Raw genomic sequence first — 11,123 nt, forward strand, 5'->3', positions numbered from 1 at the left:
CACCTGTAGTCTATCCTGAACTGGGAAGAAGGGTTAAATAAAAATCATAAAGTAATTGCCTTGCCAGCAATTACTGGCACTGGACTTTTACAATTAAAATAGAACCATTTGAGTTGGGTGGAACATGCCTTGAAAACATTTCACCAACTCTACACGATAGGAGGACTGCAATTCCTATCATCTTGTTTTTGCCTTAGCAGTTCGTACTATGTAGATTCAATAGGCAACAGTAACACACTGTACGTGGAACTATATACACAGACACTTAGGCTATGATCCTGTCCACACTGTCCTGGGAGTAAGCCCCATTGACTATAATGAGACTTACTTCTGAGTAGACATGCATAGGATTGGGCTCTTAGGAAGCTTCATTTGACTACTTATACCACAAACTGCTCAGGACATACAGACCTCAAAGGTCAAATTAGGATTCAGTGCTTCTTCCAATTGCCAAATACTTCTTCTGCTCAAATTTGGAAGATGTTCAGTGTTTCATCCCAACGTGTATAAAATAACTTTGTATGCCCCAAATCAGACAGGGGGCATGCACATGTGAAAAACAGGCTTTCACAAGCAAATTCCTACCTGGATGAGCAACTGCAAACCAAAATATGTACTCCCTGAGTAGTTCCTATTCTGATCTAGGCTAGGTCATGTATAGTCCCTCAGAAAATGGGTGATCATGCCAATCAGCTGCTCAGAAGCTAATAGGAAACTTGATTTATTTTTTCCCCATGATCCACATAGCTGAACAACACAATTGTCTGAGAAGGTTACCTGCGTGCACAGCTCCAAGGAATCTGTACACAGATGAAAAATTGCATCTATCTGCATTCTGCTATTGAATTTGAACCTGTTTTTGATACCATCTGGAGTGAGGCAGGATTAAGTTTGTAAGGTATGTCATAGTGCATTCCGGTGTTCCTGAGGAGCTCACTCCTTTCACTTGCGTACAGCCAAACAAGATTTGGTTTTGCTATACAGAAATGTGCATTGTGTGTTAGACTAGGATATGGACTTCAGAGCCATACTTGGAGACTCAAACCATTGCTATGGAAACACAGTGCGGCATCTCAAATATCTGGCTTTCTCACACAGCAGTGTGATGATTCAGAAAATAAAATTAACAAGCAAACAAATCACGGCCTCAGTTCCTCCAGGGGAAATAGGAAGGAAAATTAAAATGTTGCCCTATTGTGAGTATTAATAGGTCTCAGCTGGGAAAGTCTTGAGTGGAAAATTTTATTCTAATATTGTAGCAAAGGCAAGAAGCTTGTTATTTTCTGGATGTTGAGAGACTAGGGTCAGACTTGCAAAGGTAGGTATCTCCGTGCTCGAGTGGCATTTCAAAAAGCCAGTGCCTTAGCTGTTTGAAGATCAGTGAGGATTAATGGAAGTCCTGGTCCCGCAGTCATACATTTTATTCACAGCATATGTACATTAAAAAATGTACATTTTTTTTGAACTGCCAATGGCCTTTTACAAATTTCAGGAAGTTATTTTAATTTATTCTGTAACTTGAAGGTACTATATTGAACCAAGGCTGCAGTCGTATATACTTACTCTCAGGTTCCACTCGTTCCACTGAAGTCAATGGGGCTTACTTCTGAGTAGACCTGCATAGGCTGGTGCTGTAAGCTTTTAAATACAACACACTATTGCATTAATAGTGACCCAATATATTGTTTAAAAAAATCTATCTAGGAATTAATAGCCCAGATTGCAACTGAGATGGTTCACAAAAACTCAAAAATGCGATATGGAATAAACCCATGAATAATTAAAAAATGCAGTTAACAGCATCCATACAGATGCATAAGGAGCAACAGGGTAGAACAAAAACAGCACAGGGACAATCAAATGAACCGAAATGCCTGTTGGAATAAAAGCATTTTAATATGGTGACAAAAACACAGTAAAGAAGGGGCCAGATGGATTTTAAGGGAGTGAGTTAGACAAGGAGGGGACTGTGATCTGAAATGCTCCACCCCCACCCCATCTGACCTCCAAGAACATAAGAAGGTACGGTCAGCCTGGATCAGCAATTTTCAATCTTTTTCATCTCAGGGCACACTAACAATGCACTAAAATTGTTAAGGCACACAATCAGGTTTTTGACAATTGACAAGGCACAGCCCACTGACAGAAGGGGCTCACATCCCTATTAACAAATGATCCTCCCCCAAACTCCCATGGCACACCTGCAGACAGTGTGCCATGGCACAGTGGTTGAAAATTGTTGACCTGGATGGATCAGGCCCTTGCACAGGCCCAGGATGTCTGCAACAACTCCAGAGTTGGAGAGACCGGCATGAGGACAAACACCGGTCTCCCCAAGGCAGATCCAGGCCAGTGAGATCGCGCTGGCCTATGGAGACCAGCATGGGGGATTGGGGAGGGTGTCAGGAGAATGAATGGGTATTACACTGGGCTGCTCAGAATTCACTGGTGCAGATCTGAGTAGCAGATCACAAGTAGTAGGGGTGGTTGCCATGTAATATGGGGTAAGAGAAAACAAATCCCCTTACTCTGAGTTGCACAGCATCACCTCCTACTCAGCACTGGATTCAGTACAGGCCAGTTCCACCGTAGGATAGGATTGGGCTGTTAGTTTCTTACACAAATTTAAATTGTTTATATTATTACATTATTTGATTGGATCATTTTATAACACATTTCATAATATGCAATAAATAAATACAATTGCAATTGCACATTTCATAATACATGTAGATATTTTACACATAGCCCTACCTTATAAGGCATTAAAAAGTCACTCCTGGTTTCCCCATGAAACTGGAAGTCATGTGTTTTGAGCTATACAGCTCAGTCTGAGATGGCCTCTGCTGATCTTAGACTCCCTTCTGGAGGTGAGGGGAGGAGAGCTCCCCTTGTCTCTGGAGGGTGGGGGAGCAGAGCTCCCCTCATCTCCGGAGGGTGGGGGCGACCCCCAGACCAAGGGGACGGGCATTCACCTGTATCTGCAGTTTCAGGTATTTGCAGAGGGTTCCAGAACAGAACCCCCATGGATAAGGGAGCATGCCTGTATATAAATTTGAACAAGGCAAAACTGCCTTGAGAAACATAACTTTTTATATAGCACAGAGCACACTTTACTTAATTCTTAACTGACTGGGTCTACATGAACACAAGTCTAGCAGCTCAGTCAGCAGAAGCTGATGGCTGAATTCCTGCAAATTTATATTCTTATATGTATAGATATTGCCCTGATCTAGAGCTCTATGGATTATCAGGTGTGTAAACAGAGATCTTGAAAATGTAGATTGGCTCATCTTTTCAGTGGGCAGCAGATTTGTGTTTGGACAGGAATGAACAGTACAGTGTGTGTACTCTGGACACCCTGCACCTAATGACTCTATTTTAGAGTCATTTTAAGTGCTTTTGAAAACAGCTACAGATTAAAAAGTTTGTTGATTGCAATCAGAAAGTATCCCTGGCATAAAAAATAACAAGGGGAAATAACTAGTCTAACATAGAATTTACTACCATCACTTCTAAAGAATGTGCTATACTCATTTTTATGTCACCCCCTCCATATTCGTTAAAAAATTATTGGCATTGTACACCTTGGAGCTGCCCATTGCAGGGAAAGTTCGGTAACAGAACCAGTTGTCACTTAGAAAAGCTTGTCTGCCATTACTGTTTTCTTGCCCATGGGACTACTGATAAACCTTCAAGGAATTCCATGGTTTACTGAAGTACAGTTGGAAAACCCCTGACCTATTTACAGTTTAGGACCAGCGTATTTGAGAGACCGCCTCCTTCAGTATAATCTGGCACACTCTCTTTGGTCATCTGAGAGGGCTCTTTTGGATGTGCTGCCATTGACACAAGTTGAAGGATGGTGGTCAGAAACAGGGCCTTCTCAATAGTGGCGTCTGTTCTGTGGAGTTCCCTCTCCTTTGTGTTGAAAAAGACTCCTTTGATTGAAGCCTTCCAGCAAAGCCTGAAGACCTTTCAAAAAACATTCGGATCCCAGTAGAGTTTGTTAAGGGTAGTTTGCAGACTGGTGCACATTGATTTTTTTATTAATTATTTAATGTTTTTATGACTGACATTTTATATTACTGCTGTTTGCCACTGGATGGCTTGTAATGTGGTGTTTTATGTATTTTCTAGTTTTACGTATTTTAAATGTATATGTATTTTTTATGTGAGCCACCCTGGGTGCCCTTCAGGGAGAAAGACAGGATATAAATTAAATAAATAACTAAATACTGATCAAGAAGTTTCCAGAAAAGGAGAGTAATAGAATGAATGTAAGGTATACAATGCCAATAACTTTAAGCAAATATGGGGGGGGGGCATAAAAATGAGTACCGCATTGCAGGCTATTAACACTTTGTAAATTGGGGGGGGGGGACCTCAAAACAAACTACTAAAATTGTGGAGAGCACTACATTATGCTTGCTTTCCATTTCTTTTCTCAAGTATCATTTAGTTTGATTATATTCCACTGGAATTGTATGAACCAATCAAGAGCAGGCAAGCTATGTAGTCATCCATGCATGACTGTACTCCCTGCCTTCCTTCATTATGCAGTCCCTTTACAGTCTGACTGTGAATGCCTGATTTGCATAATCAATGTTAGATCTCAGAACTACCCTGTGAGGTTGCTAACTGCTCTGCTCTCTTCTGCATGTGGAATATTAAGGTGTTTTCTGGGCTACATCGATTCTGCCTGCAAAAAGAAATCATAAAGTGCAGATGAAAGAAAGAACAGCAACCATATCAAAAGACAATCAAAGACTATTATTCCCTTAAAAGTGATGTTCCCTCATCCTGTCTTCAAAAACATGGGTTCTACTCATTACATTAGGAACAAAACTCAAGAATGGCTCCAAATTGTACTATAATTGTAAAATGGGCTTGTTTTGTACTGTGGAATTGAAATTCAGCTATGTGGATTATGAACCTCTTGGCCATTATTTGGATAAGTAGGAGGGGAACAGCATTTGACCCAGAAAGAATCATACCCCAAACCTCATCGCCAACCTTTGGAGTCCCTTTGAAGAGAGCTCTGAATGAAGCAAGGTCCTAAGTGCACTGAAGCCCAGACAACCAAATGGCTTCTGGTGGATGGCAGCTTAATTTGACTTTTCTGCCTCTTCTTTTCTTTGTCTCTTAACAGCCCAGAGCCTTTTCTTCCATATATGGATTTCCCAGCAGTTAGGTTATGGTCAGGCAAGGGACAATATGATTCACATGCCTCTCAACAAGACACACAGTAGTTGAATAAAAGATACCAATTAGTGATTCTGTTCCTTCCTCTACCAATCAGTATGATGTTTATTAAAATATGAAGAATGTAGGACTTGGGCTTACTGTTTGCTCTAAGTTCTGTCTTGGAATGAATGCTTCTAGAAGTTTTTGGTGTGTTCTTTCAACCTTCCCATTAGATTGCTTCTTCATTATCCATTCTTCCCCATCAGAGGAGAGAGAGAGAGAGAGAGAGAGAGAGAGAGAGAGAGAGAGGCACATTGAAGCAATGTGAATGGGAATGAGAGAGACTTGGGAAGATTATATAATCAAGTTATCAGAAAGAGTTGAAGGGAAGGAGTGTGGCTCAGAAGCAGATCACTTGTTTTGTAAGCAGATGGTCTATTCCTGGCATCTTCAGGTAGGGTAAAGAAAAAGTTCCTGCCTAGAACCCTGGAGAGGGGCTGCCATTCTGTGTCAACAGTACGCACTTAGATGGACCACACTGAATGACCTGGTTCCGTATAAGGCAGCCTCTAAAGAGTTAATGGTGTGTGTGTAAAACAACAGATGGCTAACAAATGGTTCTGTGTGTGTGATTTTTCTTATTTTTTTATTTACATGTTGCTTCTGAGGACAACGTATTTGTCTTTTTTATTGAATAAGATTTTGGATAAAGCAGAGCTATTTAATAATAAACATGCTGGCAGAAGATAACAGCTACTGCATCTTGCAGTGATGATGATTGCCTGAAATTGCAGCCTTTTGAAGACAATTTTTTTCTGTAAATCACTATGTCCAAATCACATGTTAAAACCTCAATGATTACACTTGCCTTTCCTTTGGCCCCGATCTTGGTCTCCAGAGGTCACTCAGGAGTTCACACATAAAGTACTCATTGCTTCACTATAATCTACAAATTTGTCCTCACTATTGATTATTCTGTCAGCAGTTACATTGAAGAGAAAGTGGCTGAATCTGGATTAGTGTTACATCTCTGAACATCTGGCAGGCTGCTCTCTAATTTTCTTATCTCAGTGGATTGCATTTGCCTCTGCAGCTCTCTTTCTGTCTGATATACATGGAATTGAACAATTTCACAGCGCCATAGAGCTCACTTGATTTCCATGATGCTCAAGCTCTCAGCATAATCATGTGTGAATCTCAGCATAATTTTGAAGCTGTACATTGAAACCGGTGAGACTAAACAAGATTTTACTTTTGTCTCTTGATAGGAACAAGTCTGCTAAGCCTTCTAGTAAACGGCTGATTGTGCCTCCTTTATGATTGGCACCATAGAGTGACAAAAGGGAGATTAACCCATGATGCTGATCTGAACTGACCTTTCCACCATCACCACGGCTGCTATTTACCTTGGAAAATAACTTCCCTTGGCACCAATGTCTGCTGTTTACTGAATAACATGCTAGCTCCAGTCATAATGCTTAAAATAATGTCTAGTTTGGCATTTGTGTACAAAATCAATGCCTAGATGCAGCAGTTGCCAAATTTGTGACTGCTGTGTAGAGCTAAAGCGGTCCCCATTCAGACCAGTTCTTACCATTCCGCCACATGGCTCACAAGAAGCTCCTCCAACCACCACAGCTCATCAGCCTAGGCAGTCACATCCATAGCCCACTGTCCCAGCAGGCTTTGTGCCCAGATTTCTGGGCAGATGCAACTGCACAGAGGATTGCACAACACTGATTGGAGAGGCTTGTTGTGAGCAGCACAGTGGAACAATAAGCACTGCTTACAATGGGAAGAGATTCAGTGTTACGCTGGATCTGGCCCACGGGCCGTAGTTTGCCAAATCGTGCCTTGATACGCAGCTCTGTCTTCAGTCTAATACAAACATACAGCTCTTAGATGATCAGGTTTTCCTGTTCAGGCTGAGGGGCATGTCTGTATGTATATGTGGTGTACAGCTACTCTGTCCGTGAGCCAATAGAATGAAGACCATGAATAAATGTCATGGAACTACTGTGTCAACAAGGAACTGCGAGGTCAAAGCAAATTAATTCCAAGATAAAAATCCAGGAATATTGTTCTTCATATTGGGATATGCAAAAAGAAGAAACTGTCTAAAGAGAATGGCAAGCATTTTTGGCCATTATAGTAAGGCAGTGTACAGAGCCTGAACATATTCAGACCAAGACTTTCCTATTCTCGTAGGCCTTTAATGCTTTCTCCCCCATCCACAAAATTGTTTAAGCTGCTACAAATGGTTTTAGTGCAGGTGTTTTTGTGTTATTTTTAAAAAACTGCACTGTATTGTTGCATGTTTGATTTGTATTTTTATGCTATGTTTATTTATTGTTATTAACCCTCCCAACATCCATTTAATTAATTATCATTAATTTAAATTTATTCAGTGTCTCGTTGATTCTTGCTTTTAGACATGCACCGTACTCTTGTTTGTTATCAATTGCTTTTGCAGTTACACAAGACTTACAGGACTGTCGGTGCCTGTGTTGCCTTTGCCCTGAGTCTGAGGCTGTTTCCAGTCTGTCTTTAAAGCGTCTGGAGTCTCAGGGCTGCTGTCTCAGGTACTGATTTCCCATGAATCTTGGCTCTAAATATAGTGCAGCAATACAGCAGCCCTGCACATACAATGCTCAGAAGGCTGGCTTGCGCTTTACGAGGAGAAACGCCGAGGACAGCGATGTCAGACCAGTGCACATTTCAAAAATATAAAAGCAGAATGCTCTAAGGAGTCCTGTAGAAAACTTTGCCCTGGGCTTCAGAGTTGTGTTACTCTGTCAGCACAAATAACTGCAGGGAGCACAAAGGAGTCGTGTGATTCTATTTCTAATGACACTCTTCTACAGTGCTTTAAATACAATGTTCTATAACAGTTACATTTCAAGATAGCATTGCCTTCAGGTGGGTGCACTTCAGAAATGTTGCTTTAAATATCTTCTTCCAGAACAGGAAGCTAATCTTCAACTACTGAGAAGAACTGAGTGTGCATTTGTGGGATGGAAGCAGGGGTACATCTCATCAATTGCCTTTCTCACTATCTTCAGTTTAAAATGCTACATGTGGTAGGGGGGAGGGTTGTATTTATAACTGCATCTACAATTTTTCATTCTATTTTCTGCCGGCTACTTTTGCAAATACACATATTTGCCCCAGAAAAATACATGTATGTTATCTTCAGGAAAAGTTAAAAAGTTAGCCAGGCATGGAAAGCAGCAAGACAGGTTCGTGGTAACCTAAATCCATTTAATTTTCTCTGGCTCAGTCAGAAGGAATTGCCTCACTCAGTCATGAAACGTTGGTGATGAAATGTACTGGGTGACCTTGACTAATCACAATCCTTCAGCCTAACCAACCTCATAGGCTTGCCATGAGCATACGAGGCAAAAAATAACATGTGTGCTGCTCTGAGCTCCTTGATGAAAGAAGGCAGGGTGCGTGTGTGTGTGTTTGTTCTCTGGGTGGAGATAAAAAGGAGGAGACTTTCAGACAGAAAGAAAAATATGGCAATAGTAGATGGGCTTTCTCACAACACCAGCAGCTGGACAACAGAGATCACCACTACGGCTATGACATGTTCATTCCTGTGAAGGAACAGGAACTTCAAAGTTTCTCTCTTGAGAGAGCGGGGGAAATGGAGACCAAAGGAGAGGATTCCACCTAAGCTCATTTGAGTCTTCTTCTAACGTGCCTGTCTGCTTCCTTCATGAGGGTATACAGCAATCCTTTCCAGCACAATTTTTTGAAATAACAACATATAAATGCTTGAAAAAAGGAGAAAATGTGATTCAGTGTACCATTCAACTGGTAAACTATATGCCAAACACAGTTTTGGGAGCCTGCTCCTAAGGGATTTTGTCTGCGTACACATTTTAATGGGCCATTAATTTGCCAAGTAATCCATAATGTGGAGCAGCATCAGTAGTACCAGTAGGTGGCAGTCCATGGTGGACTTTGGCTTTCTCTTCTTTCTCTCAGAAGCAAGATACTCTCCAGCAGGTATACTTAATACGCAATATGTTCTCAATTTGCTATCTGGGAAAGGCATTAATGGATGTCTCAGGGGAAATTTTCCAGCTTTACGCAACACCACCAAATGAAATTAGGTACAAATCTTTCAAAGCCTCTATTTTTCTCTATCCACCCTTTGTTATACTCAATTTTCTTCACTAGTTGGATGCCTGTAGTAGACGTAAGACTGAAACCTTCACTGTGGACTTGGCCTTGCAGCACCTCAAGTTAACCTTGGAGCACAATAATTCATGCCCCTTCTCTCACTCTGCTTAGCGTGGCAGGGGAACAAAAATTGCAGGCATTGGACAACAAAGAGCACCAACACTCATGCTAGGCTTGTTGCTGTGCTTTTAATGTGAGCCTGACTGAAAAGCAGGCATTAAAGCTTTCCTGACATGAAGAGCTGCTTAACATTGGCATATAAGATTCCTATAAAAGTGGGTACAGCCCTAGTGGCTTCTTAAGAGGTGGATACCCAGAATCCACCACACTCTACCAACTCTCTGAAGGACTCTGGCTACAAAGGTGAGATGAATAGTCAAGACAAAAAGTTAACCTCTCCTTGCTAACTGGTCAGAGCATCTTTGAAGTGTGAGTCTTTTATAGTTAGCAGGGAAAGAGAGAGAGAGAGGGAAAAAAACTTTATTTTTTCAGCATAGCGTCTTTTCCAGTGGTGGTTTGCTGGTCTTGCTCGTGTCTTTTTAAGATTATGAACCCTTTTGGGACAGGGAACTAGTTTTTCAAATGGCTTTGTGAACTTCTTTGTTGAAAACAGATACGTAAATATCCTCAGTAGTGATACTTGTCCAGCCATTGGACAAGGTTTGTCAGAAAAACTTGATGCATTAGTAATAGTCAAAAATATTGAATAAAGGAGACTGTTACAACATTTCTTTATTTCCCTTGGGGCACAGGCTGTTCTTCATAAAATTCCACTCACTTAAATTTTTTTGCTGCAAACATTCTAGGATTCCCAGTCCCCCCTTCCTGTTATTTTGGGGTTTTTTTTTTTTTTTACTCTATTGCTCTAGAGTCTAAAGAAAAAGCCAGCTTTCCACACAATCAGCTTTTTTTCCCAGTGCCCTTGATGAGGTGACAGAGAGGTAATTAGGTGGTAATTGCACTCAGGAAAGCAATAGAGATCAAAAGTGCTAATCATCTCAGCTGACAGCACTAGGTGATTAATCACACTTCTAAGTTACCTGCCATTTCAGGGGAAAATGCCCCTTTAGTCTGCAATGGGACAAGAAAGTATGTGTGCTTCTGCCATTGTTCTTCATCGCCCACGTTTCTTCCCATAAAACACATAAGACAAGCTGACTTGGTATGAAATAGGGCCATGATTATTAATCAGAAAATAGTCATCCATTGCAAACAGCAGCTGATCCTGTCTAGAACACTCCACCCACCCCCAAGTGTGAGCACCTACACTGGAGAAGACAGCTAATCTGCCAAGGCCCCCTTGAGCAAAACCACTCTGGCTCTAAAGCCAGGATTGCCTCTCAGTGACCCTCACCTCCTCACTGCCATCCCCTAGAGTGGGGATCAAGGAAGCCAAATTGTTCCACCTGCCTCAAGCCAGGCAACCTTTAAGGTAAACATCACAATTCAAGCCCAAGGGGTCACCAGCTTGCATTCCCAAGTGGGGACAGCTTCTTGAGATCAGTTCTAGTTTTCCTTCATATACTCGCTTGCCTAAGGGTAGTCACCAGATCCCTACTTCCAAGCCTTGCCCTATTCTATATCTGCCACGCGGGGGGAGGGGGATAATCTAGCATTTAGCTTTTCTCTGCCCCACATCCAAACACCCAGTAAGGAATGTGGCCCTCCAAAATGCCATGAGTGCTTCTGCCTTAACAGAAGTTGTTGGCAACCTTCAGTCTCGGAAGACTATGGTATCGCGCTCT

Source organism: Tiliqua scincoides, chromosome 1 (assembly GCF_035046505.1).
Source record: "Tiliqua scincoides isolate rTilSci1 chromosome 1, rTilSci1.hap2, whole genome shotgun sequence".
Lineage (NCBI taxonomy): Eukaryota > Metazoa > Chordata > Lepidosauria > Squamata > Scincidae > Tiliqua > Tiliqua scincoides.